We start from the raw sequence: 25,073 nt of genomic DNA on the forward strand, positions 1-25,073 counted from the left end.
ATTAAATAACATCAGATTGAAAGGAACACTTTTAAAACTTTCAGACACTGTTAAATATCTTGGAGTATTTCTTGACAGAAAACTCAATTGGAACACACATCTAGAGCAAGCAGTAAACAAAGCAACAAATGCTCTATGGATATGTAAAAGAACGTTTGGTAAGCAATGGGGACTGAAACCGAAGATGATCCATTGGATCTATTCGGCCATTGTCAGACCCAGGATTACCTATGCTTCGTTGGTCTGGTGGCCAAAAACGAAAGAGAAAACTACCCAAACAAAGCTGGAAAAACTTCAAAGGCTAGCCGCTCTCTCAATAACAGGTGCAATGAGAAGTACACCTTCGAAGGCATTGGATGCTTTACTCTATATACTTCCATTGCATCAGTTTATACAATTAGAAGCTGAAAAAAGTGCTCTGAGGATCAAAAGATCAAAGAACCTTTTTGAAGGGGACTTAACAGGTCATCTCAGTATTCTAAAAACTATTAGTATAAATCCTCTTGTAACCAGTAATGAAGATTGGATGGAGAAAAAATACAACTTCAACCGAATATTTCGTGTATTTGAGCCTAGACGTGATTCCTGGGAAGATGGTGGTCCCGATATTCGTCCAGGCTTGACAGTTTTCTATACAGATGGTTCAAAAATGGACTATCAAGTGGGAGCAGGAGTCACTGGCCCAGGAATAGACATGTCAATTTCTATGGGCAGATGGCCAACTGTATTCCAAGCTGAAATACAAGCAATTCTAGAATGTACGACTGTGTGCTTGCGCAGGAACTATAAACATTCAAATATATGCATCATGTCCGACAGCCAAGCAGCTCTAAACGCTCTAAAGTCGGCGACATGCACATCAAAACTTGTCTGGGAATGTATTCAATCACTCCAAAAATGGTCTCGTCGTAACCAAGTCAACTTGTACTGGGTCCCAGGTCACTGTGGAATTGATGGAAATGAGAGAGCTGATGCACTAGCAAGACTCGGATCATCTCATCAATTTGTAGGACCTGAGCCCTTCTGTTGCTTATCTGCTTCTGCTTTAAAAATGGAGCTAAAAGCATGGGAATGTACGAAAGTGGAATCAAATTGGAATAACACTTTCAATGCTAGGCAGTCGAAACGTTTCATCTCTCCAAATGTTTCAATTACTCGCAAAATACTGGAGCTTTCGAAGAAAGATCTAAGCATTTATACTGGTCTTATAACAGGACATTGTGCGAGCCGCTATCATCTGAAGCTAATGGGAAAACTTCATGATGATATATGTCGCTTCTGCGGCATAGAAAAAGAAGACTCGGAACACCTGTTATGCCGATGTCCGGCAATTCTCAATAAAAGATTAAGGTTCTTCGAAAGAGGGCTGTTAGAACCCTCTGATATTTGGAGAACAACTCCCAGCGCAGTAGTGCACTTCATCCGAAGTGCATCACCGGGCTAGACAAATGCTATTAGTCAAACAATGACAATCACTTCTGCTAGTGGTGCGTCATCTTGACAACATAGCTATAATAAAACGGGGAATATATCACAATAGATCAAACAAATGGTCGCAGTGATAAAAATACCCAACATGGAAAAAAAATGGATTGGATGACGGGCGAAGTCCATATATCTTGACAATAAACAATTGTAAAAATTACCGTTATAAAAACTTATTTGATGAATATTTCAGCAGTGGTTCGAAAACTAGCACAAGGTCAAAAAACTAGATCTCTTAACTTATCCGGAGTTCGAAGACTATTTTACGTGGCAATCAGAAGAAATTGTGTCATGGTACGACAAATTTCTTTTTTACTATTTACATGTTGACTTTAATCGTCTTCAAGAAGATATTGGAAAATACTGCATAGTAGAAAATGGTCAAACATGAAATAATTAAACTGAAATTACTCGAGTTAGAGAAAAAACCAGTTTTTTATTTTCACATTTGCTTGAGATAAAGCTCCAAGCTTTCAGAAACGGCCAAGTTTGATTTTTTTCGTTTGCCCCTTTTTGAGATATTCTATTCCAAAAAAGACTAAAAAACACAGGAAAAACGTTAGAACTAGTTATACGTATGAGTTTTCAACATACAATGTTCTACAAAAATATGTCTTTTGATAAGATAACCAACTTTGTAAGACATTATGATACAATAAAACCATTGCATTTGAAGAAATCAGCGAAAAAGTGATATTTGAGAGGTCTCTTTATAAAACACCATGTAAGTTAGAAACGCCTAGAAATACGCCTACTATGTCTTTAGCAAAATTACTTATATAATCTTTAGCTACAACTTTGTCGAAGAAGTTATCCTTCTATCTCTTTCTTATAAAAACTTATTATGGATTATGTGTTCACAAGCCAAACTGGAACTTAGTCGTTGATTTCGTATTAATTGTCTATTAGAGTTGTACAACTTTGCTGAACATTGTGGGAAGCTATTTTGAACAACAAAAAACTTTCCACTTAATTTTCGCTGCTGGACCACTGTGCAGATTTGAAAACTGAGCATTTTCTGTGAGTGTGTATGTATGTATGTGTGTGTGTGTGCGCGCGCGTGTGTGTGTGTGTGTGTGTGTGTGTGTGTGTGTGTGTGTGTGTGTGTGTGTGTGTGTGTGTGTGTGTGTGTGTGTGTGTGTGTGTGTGTGTGTGTGTGTGTGTGTGTGTGTGTGTGTGTGTGTGTGTGTGTGTGTGTGTGTGTGTGTGTGTATGTATGTATGTGTGTGTGTGTGTATGTATGTATGTGTGTGTGTGTGTGTGTGTGTGTGTGTGTGTGTGTGTGTGTGTGTGTGTGTGTGTGTGTGTGTGTGTGTGTGTGTGTGTGTATGTGTGTGTGCGTGTGTGCTTGTGTGTGTGTGTGCGTGTGTGTGTGTGTGTGTGTGTGTGTGTGTGTGCGTATGTATGTGTGTGTGTATGCAACGCTTTCAATCTCACTCACTTTTCTCGGAGATAGCTGGGCCGATTTTAATGTTCTTAGTGTCAAATGAAAGGTCTAGGTGTCCCATAGGTCGCTAGTGAATTTCATACTGATCGGACTTTTAGTTCAAATGTTATGTATAAAAATACGAAAAATATGGGACTTCATTATCTCATAGGTCCCTTAACCGATTTGAACAATTGCATATGAAAGGGGAGCCTCTAAAAACCTTAACTCCCAAATTTCATGACGATTGGGCTTGTTGTTTAAAAGTTACATAAAGAAATGTGAAAAAATAGTATCCAAAACATATAAGCATTAATTCAATGTAAAACATCTCACAATTTATTGTTATTTGAAAATTACTGTTGAGATCTATCAAACAAAACCGAGTTATTGAAAATCGGACGGTTCATTCAAAAGTTATTCAAACTTTAACACTTAAGCACCGTATATTAAACCGTTAAAACGTGTAAAAGCTATGCTATACGCATTAAGCGATGTTTTAGAATTTACAATGACACATGACAAAGACCAGACTTTTCCCAAAAACATGACCAACCAACATTCCACAGATGGTACGAACCACAATTCCCACGAACATAACTCATACCAAACCCACTCTAAATCCTTACAAGAAACCCATATCAGATTCATAGAATAACCCGACACCTTGCAACGAAACCAGAACCAAAACACCGTTAAAAAAAAATTCCTTAGAAAACATCAAGTACAAATCTCATAAACAACCTACAAGACAAAGCTCAGCCTCAAACCCATATACAATCACACCTCATCAAAATACACGAAACAGACACGATATTTTTCCTCTATACAAACAACAAGCTCAAGTGCATCGTGCGATCTTGAACTACTTTACACACGTCATTCACCCAAGAGAACTCACGCTATATTCACCACCGACGCGCTATCACAAATTCTCTCTCTTTACACTCATTCAAACTCGCTCATTCTAACTTACGTTCTATCTCACATACCCGACTTAACACGACATTCTCGACCAATCATATTGACGCAACTTAGACTTTGCATCATGGTTGAATAAAATAAGCCACACCTCCAACAATGCTATGCGAACTTACTAACACTAGGAAATAAGTTCATTAGAATAAAACTAACCTGTCGAAGCGGAAATAAAAGAGTTCTTTACAGTTCGTAGACAGAACTAGTCTACGTCTACTAGTAACTAGTTATTCAATTAAACCGAAATATCCTCGTAATTAGGAAACCTCGTCGTATATAGGAAATGGCGACCGTAGACTTCGAGCGCGCAATGCTCGGATGCGAACAAAAATAGTAAAAGCACAGTGCAGTGTCTAAACGTTGGTAGTTGTCTGAAGTGTAAAATTTGTGTCTTCAGTGAACCCGAAAAAAGTTTAGTTATTAAACCGAATGAAGTAACTCCAAAGTGTGAACCCGAAAAAAGATTAGTTCTTAAACCGAATGAAGTAACTCCAAAGTGTGAACCCGAAAAAAAGATTAGTTCTTAAACCGAATGAAGTAACTCCAAAGTGTGAACCCGAAAAAAGATTAGTTCTTTAAACCGAATGAAGTAAACCAAATGATGAACTGAAGTAAAAAAAAAAAAAAAAAAAAAAAAAAAAACTATGGGAAACCGAAGTGCACGTATAAATGGAAATAACGACGTGACAGTAGTACAAACCCAAACCGTACATACGTCGATACTCGAAGAAAATAACATCAAATTAAACATCATTTTGGTGTTAACAGTGATCCAACTAACTGTAACACTGGCGAGACTAGTAACGAGCCACCTAAGGCGACAAGCCCTAAAGGCAGCAAAAACGCTAGCAGCATTAAGCCCAGCGTAAAACGGATAAAGAACGACGAGAAGCAAGGGAAATTAGAATACATCGATCTACAGCGGAAGCAGCAGCGGAAATTTGAATAAATCGACCGGCATCGAACGACGACGGCAGCACAGCGGAAGCAGCAGCGGAAATTTGAATAAATCGACCGGCATCGAACGACGACGGCAGCAAAGGCAAGTAGAGAAAAACATTTTAATTTTACCTTTATAAATTTATAAGTCAAAAAAAAAAAAAAAAAAGAAGAGATGAAAATATTTATAACGATAGAAGACATACCACCAGAAATGTGGATAGAAATAGACGAAATTATTAAAAATAAATAGACATTTGTAATTTAAATTTGAAATTCTTGTGCTTTGTGCGAATTTTAACCCTTCCGTAACACCAACCATGTCCGAATGGACAGACTACAAATAATTGAAACGTTTATAAGACGAGAACACTTGAACCTAGAAAAAAAGTAAACTTCGAACACGAACTTTACAAGGGATAGAAACCAAGAAACTTCAGTTACAAGATAGCTTCTCTGAATACAAAACAATTATAAGGTCTTACGAATATAGGTTGTCCACCTCGAACTGGAATAAAGCGGTCGAATCTTATAACGCACTAAAAACAATTTACGAAAAGTGCATTAAAATATTAAATAATACCGTTATATCCCAAAGAGCATACGACAGCGATCCTGAAACCACGCAACATAGAATCAAACCGCAAACCTTAAGACGAAGACTCCTAACCGAAGACTCCCTACTGAGAGCTGATAGTTCCATCAACCTCAGACAAAGGAGGTTAAAATTGAAAATTATTACAAAAATCATTATCTGGTGCCAAAGAAAAAGCAATATGGCCCTAAACATAAAAACAGCTTCCGAGTTAGCAGGTTTATTACCGGCTTACAACGGAAATAGTGAAAACTTAAATTCATTTACGGATGCATTGGTGTTAGTAAAAACAATAATACCAGCCGAGAACAAAGTTTCCGCAATCCAGCTGATAATGACTAAGCTAAGTGGGAAAGCCAGAAACCTTTTCGCAGGCCCCCCACAGGAAATCGATGATATAATAAACAAACTCAAACTACATTGTGCAGACAAATGCACCTCAGACCTGGCACTGACCAGTCTGAAGGGAATTAAATGCAAAACAGCTGACGATTTCAAACAAATAGAAATCCTCACAGAAAAACTTCAACAAACTTACGTTCGAGAACAAATCCCGAACGAAGTAGCCCAAAAGATGGCAAGAAAAGCAGCCATCTCTGCCATGATCGACAATACCAGCAACAGTACCACCGAGATGATGCTTAGAATTGGAAAATTTGAGACTATAGAAGAAGCCATCAACGTAGCGATGGAAAACGAACAGAAAAAACGCGAAGGCCACTCATCATCAGTTTTACAAATCAACAGACGATATAACAACCAGCAAACCTCAGGACAAGGACAAGGAAGAGGATATTATCAACAACAAACAAATTTCAGACGTCCCTTTGAAATGAATAACAGGAATTTCAGAGGTCAAGAACCTCGAAGATTCCAAAACAACAATTACCAAAATCAAAGATCTAATTATCAACAACGCGGACGCGGATATCAACACAGTAACGCACGCGGATACCAAAATAACGGTCAACGATTTACACAACCACAAAATAATGGACAAAGATTCGCTCGAGCGTACTTAGCAAACCAACAGCAAGTAACGCAAGTTGAACCAAATGTACAACAACCAACACTTAATCAAGGCGTAGACATGCTACCCTTCAATCAACAAGTGGAACAAATCCACCGACCATCATTATCACCACCTGACCAAAACTATTTTTTCGCCCAACAGTAACAATTGATCAGAGAAGTCGACACTCTGGTCACTTGTTACCGACAGGCACACCCATATTAACAATAAATTTAAATACATCAAATTTTATTCGAGTCAAAGTGCACATGACTGGAAATGAGATTTGCAATTTAATTATCGATACAGGAGCAGATATTTCACTATTTAAAGCACAAAATATACGCCCTGACCAATCTGCAAATAAAGCAAATAAAATTAAATTAACCGGAATAACGGAGAATACAATAGAAACTTTAGGAATAGTTAATACAATACTATACTTTAATGATAGTTTAACATTAAATCACCAATTTCATTTAGTAACACCTAATTTACCAATTAAAGCAGACGGCATTTTAGGTCGCGATTTTTTAACAAATTACAAATGCGTAATAGATTACGAATATTGGCTACTTACATTTAATATACAAAATGTACAGATAGCAATACCAATAGAAGACAATTTGCAAGAAGGCTTCATGTTACCAAGCCGAAGCGAAGTTATCAGAAGAATACCTTACTTGGGCATCTCAGAGGATATGGTAGTCCATTCCGAAGAGATCTACCCAGGAATTTTTTGTGGAAATACCATAGTTTCCCCACAAAAACCTTATGTAAAATTTGTAAATACGAACGACAACCCATCATTTATAGCATATACGCAATTTAAGCCGACATTAAGTAATTTAAAAGATTATATTATACCAATAAAAAATAAGACAAATGAGAATAGCAGATACGAGCAAATTCTCAAAAATATAAATACTGAACAAATTCCAAAATATGCTGTAGAGAAATTCAAAAACTTAATCAGTCAATATCAAGACATATTTTGTCTTCCAGAAGAGGAAGTCAGCCAAAACAACTTCTATACGCAAAATATAGCGGCTAGTGACAACGTCCCAGTATATATTCCTAACTACAAAACGATTCATTCCCAATATGACGAAATTGACCGTCAAGTAAACAAAATGCTAGAAGGAAACATAATTGAACCTTCAGTATCCCCTTATAACTCACCAATCCTACTAGTACCGAAAAAATCACTTGATAACACAAAAAAATGGCGTTTAGTTGTAGACTTCCGACAACTAAACAAAAGGATACTAGCAGACCGATTCCCACTACCCCGGATAGATGATATACTTGACCAATTAGGAAGAGCCAAATTCTTCACCACATTAGATTTGATGTCTGGATTCCACCAAATCCCACTTGATATGGAATCCAGAAAATTTACAGCATTTTCAACCAAAAACGGTCATTATCAATTTACTCGATTACCGTTTGGATTAAACATCAGCCCAAACAGTTTTCAACGAATGATGACTATAGCAATGGCAGGTTTAACGCCAGAATTAGCCTTCATTTACATTGACGACATCGTAGTAATAGGATGCTCAGTCAATCACCACTTATCAAATCTAACACAAGTGTTTGAACGTTTAAGATTTTATAACCTAAAACTCAACGCCCAAAAGTGCAAATTCTTCAGCACACAAGTGACTTATCTCGGTCATAAAATTACCGACCAAGGTATGTTACCCGATGATTCAAAATTTAATGCAATTTTAAAATACCCAATTCCAACAAACGCTGACGAAGTCAGACGATTTGTAGCATTTTGCAACTATTATAGAAAATTTGTACCAAATTTCGCAATAATAGCACACCCCCTAAATCAATTACTAAAGAAAAACACAAATTTAATTTGGACAGCTAACTGTCCAGCTTTCGATACCTTAAGAAATGCTCTAATTTCCCCGAAACTACTCCAATACCCAGATTTTGCAAAAGACTTCATAGTTACAACGGATGCATCAGACATTGGATGTGGAGCAGTTCTGTCTCAAGAGACCCAAAACGGAAACTTACCAATCGCATTCGCAAGCAAATCATTTACACCAGGTGAGAAAAACAAACCTACAATTTTGAAAGAGTTAACGGCAATCCATTGGGCCATTAACTACTTTAAACCATATCTGTATGGAAGAAAATTTGTTGTTAAAACAGATCACAGACCTTTAGTGTATCTGTTCGGCATGAAAAACCCCACTTCAAAACTAACGAGAATACGGTTAGATTTGGAAGAATACGATTTTACAGTAGAATTTATACCAGGCAAAGGAAACGTAGGAGCTGACGCATTGTCACGAATAATTACAACGTCAGACGAACTAAAACAATTAAATATTTTAAGAGTAAATACAAGGTCCATGACCAGAAATTTGCAGAATAACGTGAAGGAAACTACAAACAAAATTCAGAATAGTGTACCTAGAGAAATTGATCACCTCTCGACGTACATGACTAACAACCCTTCTGAAACAAACAAATTACTAAAACTCGAGACAAAAATTTATAAAGGAAACGAATTGAAGTTTATCATAAAGAAGAATAACAAAATTGTTGCACAAGTGCATCAAAATATAAATGGAAGTCAGGCTTTAGAGTCTGCTCTTCTAAAATTAGAGGAAGAAGCAAGAAAAATTTATCAAAGCAAATTAGCATTATCAATAAAAGACGAATTATTCAACATGATATCACTCGAGAACTTTAAAGCAATCTCAAATGCACAAGTGCATTCAATACAAATTATTATATACAAACCACCAACAACGGTGACGCAAAAGGAAATTATACAGAAAATATTACATGATTTCCACAACACACCAACAGGAGGACATGTTGGACAACATAGACTATACCTACAAATTAGAGAATTATACAATTGGAACAACATGAAACGATCAATAGCAGAATATATTCAATCATGTGAATCTTGTAAGCGAAACAAGGTCATAAAACACACAAAGGAAAAACAAATAGTAACTACAACACCATCATACCCATTTGAAATTATATCCATAGACACTATCGGACCATTACCGAAAAGCAATAATAACAATCGATACGCAGTCAGTATTCAATGCGATTTAACAAAATATATCGTATTGATACCAGTACCCACAAAAGAGGCCAACGTCATTGCTAAAGCATTAGTCAATGATTTTCTTCTCACATACGGTTCATTTTTAATTTTACGTTCAGACCAAGGAACAGAATACAACAATGAAATCTTCGAACAAATATGCAAAACCCTACAAGTAAAACAGAAATTTAGCACCGCCTATCATCCACAGACAATTGGCTCATTGGAGAGAAATCACAGATGTCTAAACGAGTATCTGAGATCTTTCGTCAATGAACATCAATCTGACTGGGATGATTGGTTAAAATTTTATGCATTCAATTACAACACAACACCGCACTCAGACCACGGATTTACACCACATGAATTAGTTTTCGGAACCAAAGCAAAGTTACCCCAGGAAATCTTCGAACATGGAACAGAACCAATTTATAATTTTGACCAATACAGCAAAGAATTAAAATTTAAATTACAAAAATCAAACGAGATAGCTAGAAATAGACTAATCACACAAAAAATCAAAAGAACAGAGTCAGCAGAAAACGATATTAATCCTATACAACTCAATATCAACGAAACAGTTTATTTGAAAATAGAAAATAGACGAAAACTAGACCCATGGTATGAAGGACCATATGTAGTCGAAGAATTACTAGATCCAAATTGTAAAATCAAATGTATTAGAACCAACAAATCGACAATAGTACACAAAAATAGATTGATAAAAACGCAACAAAACAACAATCACATATTATGTAACAGTTTACAATTACCATTACAATAAGTATCCAACACCCAACGGCTAATCAACAACCTTTTTCAAATTTATCAAAAAAAAAAAAAAAAAAAAAAAAAAAAAACTTATATGACAACAATATATGTTACGAAAAAACCCCATCCTTTTTTACTACCCCGTACCTTACTCTTCAAAGGGAAGGTATGCTATACGCATTAAGCGATGTTTTAGAATTTACAATGACACATGACAAAGACCAGACTTTTCCCAAAAACATGACCAACCAACATTCCACAGATGGTACGAACCACAATTCCCACGAACATAACTCATACCAAACCCACTCTAAATCCTTACAAGAAACCCATATCAGATTCATAGAATAACCCGACACCTTGCAACGAAACCAGAACCAAAACACCGTTAAAACAAGATTCCTTAGAAAACATCAAGTACAAATCTCATAAACAACCTACAAGACAAAGCTCAGCCTCAAACCCATATACAATCACACCTCATCAAAATACACGAAACAGACACGATATTTTTCCTCTATACAAACAACAAGCTCAAGTGCATCGTGCGATCTTGAACTACTTTACACACGTCATTCACCCAAGAGAACTCACGCTATATTCACCACCGACGCGCTATCACAAATTCTCTCTCTTTACACTCATTCAAACTCGCTCATTCTAACTTACGTTCTATCTCACATACCCGACTTAACACGACATTCTCGACCAATCATATTGACGCAACTTAGACTTTGCATCATGGTTGAATAAAATAAGCCACACCTCCAACAATGCTATGCGAACTTACTAACACTAGGAAATAAGTTCATTAGAATAAAACTAACCTGTCGAAGCGGAAATAAAAGAGTTCTTTACAGTTCGTAGACAGAACTAGTCTACGTCTACTAGTAACTAGTTATTCAATTAAACCGAAATATCCTCGTAATTAGGAAACCTCGTCGTATATAGGAAAAAGCAAAATATATCAATCAAATGTTGATTGTATTCAATGTGTGTGATGTATGTGTGTATGTATGTATGTATATATGTATGTATGTATGTATGTATGTATGTATGTATGTATGTATGTATGTATGTATGTATGTATGTATGTATGTATGTATGTATGTATGTACATATGTGTATGTGATGACAATTTGCAATTTTGGAATTTGCATTGAAATTCAAGAAAAGTGAAACATGTCAATTGTCTGAAGTTTTTGAAGTCTCTTAGTGGAATGTGGAATACGAACTCTGAAATTAAAGAAAAGAAAAAACTTTTTCCGACTAAATTCCACTATTTAATATTTATTCGCGACAGCTACGTATACGCTTCGAAATAAGACACTGATGAAGCCTGCACATTGTAGGCGAACTACGTATCTGTCGCAAAAAAATATTAAATACAGTAGGATTTCGAATTTGGCAAGAAATGCGTGTCACCTATGTTGCCAAAATCGAGATCTTTTTTTGATATGACAAAATCTTGAATGAAATGGACTAAATGTTATTAATCAACGATTGCAACCTTTTTATGTCAAAAAATCCGCCAAGAGCTATCCGTGCGGTGTAAGTAAGTTTTTGGCGACCTACGGTAAGACGTAGTCCTACGGCAATAAAAATATTGTTCGAAACATTCTATAACCGCAAACTTTTTTTCATAAACACACTTAGGCCAATAATTTTTCGTTATTTAAAGTAATGCGGAAACTGACTGATATTTAAGCATACTTTTGGAAGTAAAACGTTTTGTATTGCCAAAAACGGATACTTTTGTTGCCAAAAGCGAACCATGCCAAAACCGAATCTTGCCAAATTCGATATCCCACTGTAGTGGGATTCAATCGGAAAGGTTTTTCTTTTCTTTGATTTCAGATTTCAATTGCCATTTTCTTCACTTGCTGTTACTCACAATTGTACAAGAAAAGCAAAAGGCGAAGAAAAGCAGTTAATTTAAACATATATAGGTATAGTGGTGTATGGGATTAAAAATACTAGTGAGTTGATTTTTCCAAATAAACTTCAAACGATTTTGGCGCATCAATAGATGCTCTTTCCAATCAATAGATACTAGAGCTTAGACATTTTATGTGAAAAATAGGAGGAAAACATTGTACGGTAGTAATTTTGTACGATTTGTTTTCGTTAGTGACACTTTAAATGACAGAAATCTTATGTCATGTATCATATTTTAATGAATAAATCGAATTGACAAGCATTGGAAATCATATCGATCATATTCCCCAGCATGTTTATGGCGCAGCTTTTGCACTATTCGACCTCATCTTGTTTTCCTGACCCTCTAACGGGATACATTGTAAAAACGATGCGATCAAGCTAATGACTATCTTTTCATGGAAGTACATTCAAAAGAAGCTTTAGTTTTGATTTTCATGCAAAAAAATTATCTGAAGGAGCGCCAGCTAAGAAAAAGTTCAATTTTTCTTTTTCATATCTAATGCTCTATTCAGTTATTTTTTCTAATTCAGATATATGTATTACAAAATTGAAGCCAAGCAAACTAATAGTAAAATTTTGAGATTATTCATTTTGTTGTAGATATCCTTTTTCTTCAAAAGCGAAATATAATAATTTTTCTGAACTCTTGTTTTTCAAAGATACTAACTTTTGAACGCATGGTATTAATATCAAAATATCAAAAAATCTGCTATGAACACATATTTCATATTGTCAATTCAAAACAAGTTTCGTATGTGGCTCTGAAGCCCAAAAGTTAAGGCCGTCTGTAGACCCGTTAGAGGGTTAATTTCTAATTTTCTATATATATTCATTCAAGTCTGCAAACATTATCTTTTGTACATACATAAATCTATAAATTTCTATAAATCACGTAAATACTATAAAACTAAATAAGGTGTTCATCAAGTAACATAAATGACACTTACAAGTATTTCTGCAACCAAGGAAAGAAAATATAATAATTGTACGCAATACGTTGTGAATTTTACTGGCAAATAAGGATTTTGAGGAATACAGAACGGATATTTAAAAATATAGTCAAGTTAATTATAGATGTTCCTGAGAAATTAAATAATGATTATTGCGGCAGTAGAAAAGCTAGGTCACGCCGCTAGGTGGATTAATTCGGGTTTTTATTTTTGCATGTACTCTTTTATGTACTGTATCTCGGGGAAAAGCAGCTATAAGGAGCTAATCTCACTTGTTTTTTGTGAGTCAATTTATGCTGTATTCGACCATGTACAACATAGGGTAGAACACTGTGGAATATCTAAAAAAGGTAGGGTTATGTCGTTATCGTCGGGCCACTGTTATGGTCGGGCCACCACGATTTGTTCAGTTTTAGTAACTCGTGATACCTTTGTACAAGCATTGTAAAACTTCTTACTGTGACAGCTAACTTTTCACAATATTGTGAGTTTCAATCGTGTATTCAAAACAGGCGTACTGAATTCACTGATAGAAACAATACAAAAAAAGTTTTGCAGGTGCAGTTAACTTTTCTTCAAGAAATGATTCATGAAATGCAATCGGGATAAATATTGAAAATTTATTAAGTGTGTTGTGCTCTTTTCGAAGGCTATTGAAAAATCCCGTCCAGTTAGGTATTTGTAAGGGTAAGGGTTAGGGTAAATGCTACAAAAGCGCTTATTGTAAAGGTCGGGGCACTTGTGTAGCCATGGTAGGGCCACCATAATTTTAAGCACAGAAGCGCAATTTTCGCTAGAGAACGTCAGTCGCGTGAAATGTGATGAAATAAAGCCTAATTAGTACAATAAAAACCTAGATTGTTGTTGATTTTTCATTGCAGTAGTACACATCGGAAAACGCGATTGTAGTAAAATTGATTTTACAAGATCACCAAAAATTTCGCAACGATGTTATTAAAAATAGGATATTTATACTTATATGGGCCGTTGCTCACGAAATTCATTTTTTTGATGTCTCTACATAGAGTTTCAATACGTATTTCTTGGATTAAGAGCGGTGGCCCAACCTGTACAACGTGGCCCGAGTATGACAACATTTTTTGTCTTCACGTAAATGCCTATAACTTTATTATTTTTTAAGCAATCAGTTCAAAATTTTCCAGAAGTATAGCTTATTCTTAGACCTTTCCAACGATTTATTTAGATTTTAAAAAATCTTTTTAAAACCGAAGTTATGGGCGAATGTCAAAAAGGCGGCCCAACCACGACGACATTCCCCTATTATGAAGGCAACCGTAGGTGAACATGTCGAAATAAAAGAAACAAGGGATAGCTCCTAAAGGGAAAAAGATAGAGCTCTAGTATCTTCGACGAAAATGTGCAATTTAATTCGTTAGAATTTATTAGAATATTTTCAAGCCATACGAAGCGTTATTAAAGAGGTAGCTCGAAAAACCTGTTTTTGAGGGTGTCCCTAAGAGTTTGGCTCTATAACTTTTTTAATGTAAGAAATAGAAATTTTCAACATTCAACGAAGTTTCTTGAAATTAGTTTTTCTTAAAATTTTCTGTGGACAGCTATCATTTCTGACTTAAAACAGAGAAAATATTTTTTGTATCTGCTTGAGGCCACCCTAATGTCCGAATATTTTTTCACCACTAGAAAGTGCTTTTTAAATGAAGAAACTTATCTGAGGCAACTATTATGCAATGTCTTAAGGTTTCGATGCTATTACTTATGTCTCACTTGTTTTGAATCTGTCCGGCTGACCGCCGTGACGTTACAACGCGAGCTTCAATCAGTTGTAACTTAGGTTCTACTTTACTTATCATCATTCTTTAGGCACCGTTTTAAAGGTATTTTTGAGTACAAAGAGAATACGGATTATTAGATTGTTCGAATTTGTACTTTTCCGCGAAAGCGAAAAAGTACGCCTTTTTCGTGACGTTACAACGCAAGAAAATGGCCCTATTTCATTCACTTGAAATACAAAATAACTGCAAAATTACATCCAAACTATTTTTGGAATGGATTCAACATATATTCCTAAGTAAGTTGGTCGAAAACAAGTGATATTATGAAAAGTTTTAGCGCACTGTAGCAGCATTTTCAAAAATATCACAAAAAATCATTTATTTCTTGTAAATTTCATTTATTTTCGATAGACGTTTTATATAACTTCCGAAAATGCTAGAATACCAGTTATGGTAGTTTTGAAAGGTTCAAACATTGCCAAATCATGGAAAGATAATCAACTAGCATTGTTGCATGTTTTATAAAATGTCTGATTGGTATACCGGCCTGCGGAATGTGTCTATTAATAATATGATATTCAGAGGAAATGTGGTGTATATGGGTATATAATGAAGTGTGGTATATAATAGAACAATTTCACCAGCAGTCCTTTCTATGGAATAGAATAGCGTCCTTTGAAGTTCCATAAGTGCTTCTAATACTTAATTTAATTTTTTCATTCTGGTATCCATGTGCAGCATTAAAACTCGTTTTGGCCAAAGTTTTTACTACATAGCAAGAGATGCTTCATAAGCTAAAACGAAAAAAAATAACTAAAATAACTAAATTAGGCTTACCTATTAGCAAGGCCGTGTGGCTCCGCCGTCTGCCCAAAACCCCGGTTTTGAGATCAGGCAGCCGGGAACAACCCAGCATCGCACCTCCTAGCCTGACTACTCAAAAGAGCATTACCAGGTATGGCCACGTGGAGGCGCTAGGTAGGGGCTTGGGATGGCTAGAGCTATATTGGACGCTCCTCAGTTGCGTTTTCCTTTTCATACCCAGTTATTTTTTCAAATTCAGATATAAAGCAAAAAGCCAAGCCAAGCAAGCTAATTGTAAAATTTTGAGATCAACGTTTTTTTTGCCGATATCCTTTTTCTTCTATATATATATATAGATATATATATATATATATATATATATATATATATATATATATATATATAATATATAAATAATATATATATAAATATAAAAAATTTATATATATATATATATATATAAAAGGCCGTCTGTAGACCCATTAGAGGGTTAATTCCTAATTTTCTATATATATATATATATATATATATATATATATATATATATATATATATATATATATATATATATATATATATATATATATACTAGCTGACCCGACAAACTTCGTATTGCCACAAATTAACCTGTGTTGTACATAAATCATGAATCTCGGATGATCTTTGTCACAATCTCGAGTTTTGCAAGCCCCCCAGTGGGGTGCGCTTCCGACGGCGGGTCACCGGCAACACTCGCGACTGTCTCGTCCTGAATGATCTAGTGTTACTATAGATAGTTTTTGTGGTCTTGTATTGACTAATGTTTTATGGAAGAGTCTCGAATTTCTCGAGTTCGATTAGTTTTTGAGTTTCGCAAAAATTTCTGTTTTATTTGTATGAGAGTCCATATCCCCCTACCACAGGGGTGAGAGGTCTCTAACTATCGTAAAATAAATTCAAGACTCCAAAATCTCCCACATGCCAAATTTGGTTCCATTTGCTTGATTAGTTCTCAAGTTATAAGGAAGTTTGAATTTCATTTGTATGGGAGCTCCCCTCTTAAAAGGGGAAGGGGTCGTAATTCACCATAGAAAAAATTTCTGCCATCTAAAACTCCCACATGCCAAATTTGGTTCCATTTGATTGATTAGTTCTCGAGATAAGAGGAAATTTGCATTTCATTTGTATGGAAGCCCACCCTCTTAAAGGGGAGATGGGCCATAACTCGCTTTCTAAAGAAGAGAGGGGTCTCAATTCACCATAGAAAAAAATCTTGCGTCCAAAACCACTTACATGTCAAATTTGGTTCCATTTGCTTGATTAGTTCTCGAGTTATGAGGAAATTTGATTTTCATTTGTATAGAAGCCCCCCCCCCCTCTTAAAGTGGGGACATCCATAAAAAATATACCATAGAAAATATTCTTGCCTACAAACACTCTAGAACTAAATAAGCAAATGGAACCAAATTTATCATGTGGGTGATAAATTTGGTTCCATTTGCTTGATTAGTTCCAGAGCTATGAGGAAATTTGTATTTCGTTTGTATGAGAGCCCCCCCTCTTAAAAAGGTAAGGGGTCCTAATTCATCATAGAAAAAATGGTTGCCTCCAAAAACACCCACATGCCAAATATGGTTCCATTTGCTTGATTAGTTCTCGAATTATGAGGAAATTTGTATTTCATTTGTGTAGAAGCACCCCCTCTTAAAGTTGGGAGGGGTCCTAATTCACCATAGAAAATATTCTTGCCCTCGAAAACTTTCACATGCCAAATTTTGTTCCATTTGCTTGATTAGTTCTTCAGTTATGAGGAAATTTGTATTTCATGTGTATAGGATCCCCCTCCTAAAACGGGGAGGGGTCCCAATTCATCATAGAAAAAATTTTTGTCTTCAAAAACATCCATATGCCAAATTTGGTTCCATTTGCTTAATTACTTCTCGAGTTATGAGGAAAATTGTGTTTCTTTGGTACAGGAGCCCCCCCTCTTAAAGTTGGGAGGGGTCCTAATTTACTATAGAAAATATTCTTGCCCTCGAAAACCTTCACATGCCAAATTTGGTTCCATTTGCTTGATTACTTCTCGAGTTATGAGGAAATTTGTATGGAAGCCCCCCCTTTTAAAGAGGAGAGGAATTATAATTCCACTTATAAAGAGGGGAGGGGTCTCAATTTACCATAGAATAAATTCTTGTCACCGAAAACACCCACATGCCAAATTTTGTTCTATTTGCTTGATTAGTTGTTGAGTTATGCAGAAATTTGTGTTTCATTTGTATGGGAGCCCCCCCTCTTAGTGGGGGGAGGGGTTTCTAACCATCACCAAAACCTTTCCTGGCCCCAAAAAACCTCTACATGCATACTTTCATCCCGATTGGTTCAGTAGTTTTCGATTCTATAAGGAACATACGGACGGACGGACGGACGGACGGACGGACGGACGGACGGACGGACGGACGGACGGACGGACGGACGGACGGACGGACGGACGGACGGACGGACGGACGGACGGACGGACGGACGGACGGACGGACGGACGGACGGACGGACGGACGGACGGACGGACGGACGGACGGACGGACGGACGGACGGACGGACGGACGGACGGACGGACGGACGGACGGACGGACGGACGGACGGACGGACGGACGGACGGACGGACGGACGGACGGACGGACGGACGGACGGACGGACGGACGGACGGACGGACGGACGGACGGACGGACGGACGGACGGACGGACGGACGGACGGACGGACGGACGGACGGACGGACGGACGGACAGACAGACAGACAGACAGACAGACAGACAGACAGACAGACAGACAGACAGACAGACAGACAGACAGACAGACAGACAGACAGACAGACAGACAGACAGACAGACAGACAGACAGACAGACAGACAGACAGACAGACAGACAGACAGACAGACAGACAGACAGACAGACAGACAGACAGACAGACAGACAGACAGACAGACAGACAGACAGACAGACAGACAGACAGACAGACAGACAGACAGACAGACAGACAGACAGACAGACAGACAGACAGACAGACAGACAGACAGACAGACAGACAGACAGACAGACAGACAGACAGACAGACAGACAGACAGACAGACAGACAGACAGACAGACAGACAGACAGACAGACAGACAGACAGACAGACAGACAGACAGACAGACAGACAGACAGACAGACAGACAGACAGACAGACAGACAGACAGACAGACAGACAGACAGACAGACAGACAGACAGACAGACAGACAGACAGACAGACAGACAGACAGACAGACAGACAGACAGACAGACAGACAGACAGACAGACAGACAGACAGACAGACAGACAGACAGACAGACAGACAGACAGACAGACAGACAGACAGACAGACAGACAGACAGACAGACAGACAGACAGACAGACAGACAGACAGACAGACAGACAGACAGACAGACAGACAGACAGACAGACAGACAGACAGACAGACAGACAGACAGACAGACAGACAGACAGACAGACAGACAGACAGACAGACAGACAGACAGACAGACAGACAGACAGACAGACAGACAGACAGACAGACAGACAGACAGACAGACAGACAGACAGACAGACAGACAGACAGACAGACAGACAGACAGACAGACAGACAGACAGACAGACAGACAGACAGACAGACAGACAGACAGACAGACAGACAGACAGACAGACAGACAGACAGACAGACAGACAGACAGACAGACAGACAGACAGACAGACAGACAGACAGACAGACAGACAGACAGACAGACAGACATGTTTCTTCAAATCACGTAAATATTAAAAAACTAAATAACAAAATTGTCGAACACAAGTAAAATAAATTACGCTTATAAGTATTTGCGCACCCCAAGAAAGAAAATTATTGTCCGCAATACGTTGTGAATTTTACTGGTGAATAAGGGGTTTGAGGATTAGGGAACAGATATTTAAAAATATAGTATAGTTAATTATAGATGTCCCTGAGAAATTAAAAAATAGTTATTGTGGCAGTAGAAAGGCTAGGTAACGCCGCTAGGTGGATTAATTCGGGGTTTTTGTATATATGAGCAGACTGTAATGTTTGCTGTTAGTACTCTGAAGTCGTCCTTTTCGCACGGACCTGATGTAATTCTACCAGCACTGATGAAAAAATGTTCAGATATCTTGGCAGCTCCGTTAATATTTTTATTCAACCTGTCTCTCCAACAGCAATGGTTCCCTAGTGCTTGGAAAAAATCCTGTATGTTTCCGGTGTTCAAAAAAGGTGATAAATGTAATGTAGCAAATTCGAAACTATCGTGACTAAGACATTATTTGCTGCCTGTCGGAATTATATCAGTACAGTGCAACACGGGTTTTTTCGGGGACGTGCAGTGGAAACTAACCTCGTTAATTTCGTTTCTTTTTGCACCAAAAGTATAAGTTCCAAAGCTCAGGTTGACACAATATATACTGACCTAAAAGCCGCCTTCGACACTGTCAACCACAAAATACTTCTGGGCAAGCTGAAGAGACTTGGTTGTACTGAGAGGATCTGTAACTGGTTAGAATAATATCTTGTTGATAGGAAGCTCTACAAACGGATTGGAAATAGCCAATCTGTTACATTTATGAATCAGTCAGGTGTACCGCAGGGTAGTAACCTGGGTCCTCTGCTATTCTCAATATTCGCAAATGATGCAGCGCTGATTCTTGATCGAGTCGGACGACAATTTTTTGCTGACGATTTGAAGATATACGTCGTTATCCGGCAAATGGAAGATTGCGTAGAACTCCAGAATTCCTTAAATATATTTAGCGACTGGCGGAATCGGTTGTCATTAAGTGTGCAAAAATGTTTGGTCATCAGTTACCATCGTACAAAACATGTTATCTAATTTGATTTGATACAATATTTCCGGCACCAAACTCAGCAGAGTGCAACAGGTGAAAGATTTAGGTGTGATACTGGATGAGAAACTAACTTTCAGGCCACAAATCTCAACGACTATCGAAAAAGCAAGCCGTCAACTGAGATTTATCTTCAAAATTGCTCGCGAGTTCAACGACCCGCTATGCATCAAAGCTCTGTATTGTTCGCTAGTCCGCTCGAAACTATAATTTGCCAGTATTGTTTGGTGCCGGTATCGGGAAATTTGGATTGAGAGGCTAGGAAGCATTCAGCGCAAATTCGTTCGTTATGCCTTGCGCAATCTTCATTGGAACGATCCTTACAATCTGCCTTCCTATGAAGATCGCTGTCGCTTATTGGGCCTCAAGACCTTAGACCAACGTCGACGTGCTGCACAAACTGTGTTCATAGTCAAACTGATAACTGCCGAGTACAATGCTCCAGATCTTCTAGCACACATCGGATTCTACGCACCTTCTAGAGTATTACGGCCGCTAACTATGTTTCAGGTAGAATTTCAGTCAACCCAGTATGCAGCCTTCTCACCAGTCGCATCAATGGTCCGTCAGTTCAATCAGTTTGCTGACCTATTCGATTTTAACGAGAGCTCATCCGTATATCGCCGCAGACTACTGGATAGCAGTATATTGTAGGATGTCTTTTTATGTAGCTTTTTAGCAATGACAACCTAAATCTATTGTAATCTGTATGTGAAGTGATATAATATTATGTAATGCATTATAAAAGATGCTGGGGTTTTTATGCACATTCGAGGAAGGTCCTATTGTTGAATCGAGTGAGCTTTTCCCCACCCCCGTCATACTTCATGTAGACCTACGAAGGTCAGATGAAAAGAACAAAATAAAATAAAATAACTAGCCTCTCCGCATCGTGTAAGGTTTTTGAAATAATTGTAAGCGCTGTTGTTCTTGCTCATACGAAAAGAACATTTCCTTCGATCAGCATGAATTTATGCCAGGACGATCCGTTTGCACTAATCTTTTGCATTTTACGTCGACGTGCATCTCGCATATGGAGCAGAAATCTCAAATCGACGTTGTTTACACCAATCTGAAGGCTGCCTTTGACCGCATAGATCATCGAATACTTTTACGGAAACACTCCCGGCTCGGTGCATCGGAATATTTCGTCGAGTGGTTAAGTTCCTACTACGTGTACAACTTAACTCATGTTTTTCTTCCGCATTCGTCAACAAATCGGGTGTACCTCAGGGCAGTAACATGGGCCCTTGCTCTTCTCGTTGTACTTCAACGACGTAATCTTACTTTTGGGCGATGGATGTAAATTAATGTACGCGGACGATTTAAAATTATATCTCGCCATTCGATCCATCGAAGACTGCTGTAATTTGCAAAAGCTGCTGGATATTTTCGTTAACTGGTGTCGTAAGAACCGGCTCATCGTAAGCACGGCAAAGTGTCAGGTCATGACATTCCACCGAACTGTCAGCCCAATATTATTCGAGTACAACACTGATGGTCATGTACTCAAGAGAGCTGATAAGGTCAACGACCTGGGCGTTGTTCTTAGCTCAGTTTTAATGTTAATCGCTCGACTGTCATTTCCAAAGCAACCCTGCAGCTCGGTTTTATATCCAAAATCGAACGGGATTTTAAGGATCCATACTGTTTGAAAGCTCTGTATTGCTCTCTGGTGAGACCGCAACTGGAAAATGCATGCCTGGTTTGGTCTCCTTATCAACTCGCCTGGACCCTGAGAGTTGAACGAGTACAGAAAAGATTCATTCGCTTAGTACTACGTGATCTTCCTTGGCGTGATCCTGTGAACCTATCCTGATCGGTGTCGCCTCATCGGTCTTGATACCTTAGAACGACGCAGGAAAGTCCAGCAGGCTGTATTTGTCGCTAAAGTGCTCAACGGAGAAATCGATTCTCCGAACATTCTTTCGATGCTTGACTTTCGTGCTTCTCAACGTTCGCTCCGTTCCGCGGGATTACTGCAACCTCAGGCGCACCGTACTGTATTTGGATTCAACGAACCTATCGCTGCCTGTATCCGTGCGTTTGCTTGGTGGAACACTTGTTTGAATTCGGTGAATCCTCAAAAACATTTTATAATAAGATAGTTAATAGTAGAATTTTATAAATGACTGCAATTTGCTATATCTAGTTAATATTCAATTATTATTATTATTATTATTTGCCCATGAAAATGTTTATTTGATATGTGAAATGTAATGTGTTATTTGTAGTTTGAATTTGTACATAGTTAGAAGATGACGGGGTTTTTATGCCTACAAGAGGATGGTCTCTATTTGGATTTTCCTCGTCCAAACCAATCTTCCATGGAGACCTAATAGGTCGGATGGATATGAACCAATAAATAAATAAATAAATAAATAAATAATAAATAAATAAATAAATAAATAAATAAATAAATGAATAAATAAATAAATAAATAAATAAATAAAACTTTGGGAAATTGGTTGTGGGGTCGGAATGAACAATTATGCCAACTTTGGTTAAAATCGCTGATGGTCGAATCCAAACCTTGTGTACGTTTGAGATGGAATGACCCACATACATACATCCGTACATAATGTATACATGCAAACATACATACATGCTTCATACATACATTGAATATAGTCGACTCTTGGTAAATATATTTTGATTTTATACGTTTCAACGGTTTAATATAAGGTGCTTAAGTCTTGTTTGTAAGTTTGAATGAATCGTCTGATTTTTAATAACTCAGTCTCGTTTGATAGATCTCAAGTTGAGATTCTCAACAGTAAGTTTCAAATAATAATAAATTGCAGACTGTTTTGAATTAATCTTATTGAATTAATGCTTATATGTTACCAAAATATGTTTTAAATACTTTTTTTTCGCATTTATTTATGTAACCCAATCATTATGAAATTTAGAAGTTAAAGGTTTGAAAGACTTCCAATCAATTTTGTTCAAATCGGTTAAGGGACATGTAAGAAAATAGAGACTCGTATTTTTCGTATTTTTATACATAACTTTTGAACTAAAAGTCCGATCAATATGAAATTCAATAGCGATCTATGGGACAACTAGACCTATCATTTGACACTAAGTTCAACAAAATCAGTTAAGCCCTCTTTGAGAAAAGTGAGTGAGATTAAAAGCGCTCACTCACACACAGATATACACACACAGACACACACACTGACACACATACACAGACACACACACTGACACACATACACACAGACACACACACACACACAGACACACACACACACAGACACACACACACACACACACACACACACACACACACACACACACACACACACACACACACACACACTGACACACATACACACAGACACACACACTGACACACATACACACAGACACACACACTGACACACATACACACAGACACACACACTCACACACACACACAGACACACACACACACATACACACACACACACACACACACACACACACACACACACACATGTTTCCATTATTGGTTTTCCAAGTGATTCCTATACCTTTATACTATATTTTCATATAGTAGAAAGGCAAAAAGGAGGGACATTGAAAATTTGTTTGAATGAAGCCAAGACTACTTGATCAGATCACCTGTTTCTATGCAGCATGTTGTACGAAATTGCACCATCGCATCGTTAGAATGACGCCAATAGTGACAAATTGACCAAGAAGGGCAAGGGAAATGAATAAGTCCGCCATAAGGAGAGCTAGAGCAGTGTTTTTCAATAGACAATCAACAGCATGAACTGTTTAATCAATGATATCTTCACATCCACTGCCGCTAGGTTTTGCGGTATAACTCACTACCAGAAGTGCTTCACGATTACCTCTCGCGGGCTTTAGATCTCTATTAGTGTGCTGTCATCTAATGAATTGGGTAAGCTGGTTGTCTCTGAGGCTACCAAGGTTGTTACCAAGTACACTTGCTCTAAATTAATGTTTTGGAATAAGCTCTATGAATCATCAGTCAGTCTTTTCAAGGGCCATACGGAACTTCAAATTATTTCATTTCTTCGCTTAGCAAAATAGTTGTTTAACCAAGATCCTTCCTTATTAAATCAACCCTTTCCCTTTAAAGGCCCTTTCCCGCAAATAAAACAATTATCTGGCAATTATCAAAAATCTGCTGATGGCCTGAAGATTATTAAGGAATCACAACGGGTGAACAGTACCACTAGCTTTTTGTGATCTCCACCAGCATTTTATTGCATCAACTTTACGTAGTCCTACGTTAAGCAGACGGTTGAGTCTTGAAAGCAACCTTCCTCTTTTTTTCACATTAGAAAGCTCATAATCGCCATATATTGTCTCAAACAGCTTGAAATACTCTAAGGAGAAAAAACCTATTGAGTTGGAACAGACTTTAATCGGTTTACTGGGAATTTGGCTACCTGTTCATTTTACCTCCT

General features: G+C 37.5%; 1 protein-coding gene across 2 annotated transcripts in view; it reads right to left on the bottom strand.

Annotated features, from left to right (window-relative positions):
- Nucleotides 1–25,073, bottom strand: part of LOC128733061 (uncharacterized) — an 849,877-nt gene that overhangs the window by 543,996 nt on the left and 280,808 nt on the right. The window lies entirely within an intron of this gene.

Source organism: Sabethes cyaneus, chromosome 1, assembly GCF_943734655.1.
Source record: "Sabethes cyaneus chromosome 1, idSabCyanKW18_F2, whole genome shotgun sequence".
Lineage (NCBI taxonomy): Eukaryota > Metazoa > Arthropoda > Insecta > Diptera > Culicidae > Sabethes > Sabethes cyaneus.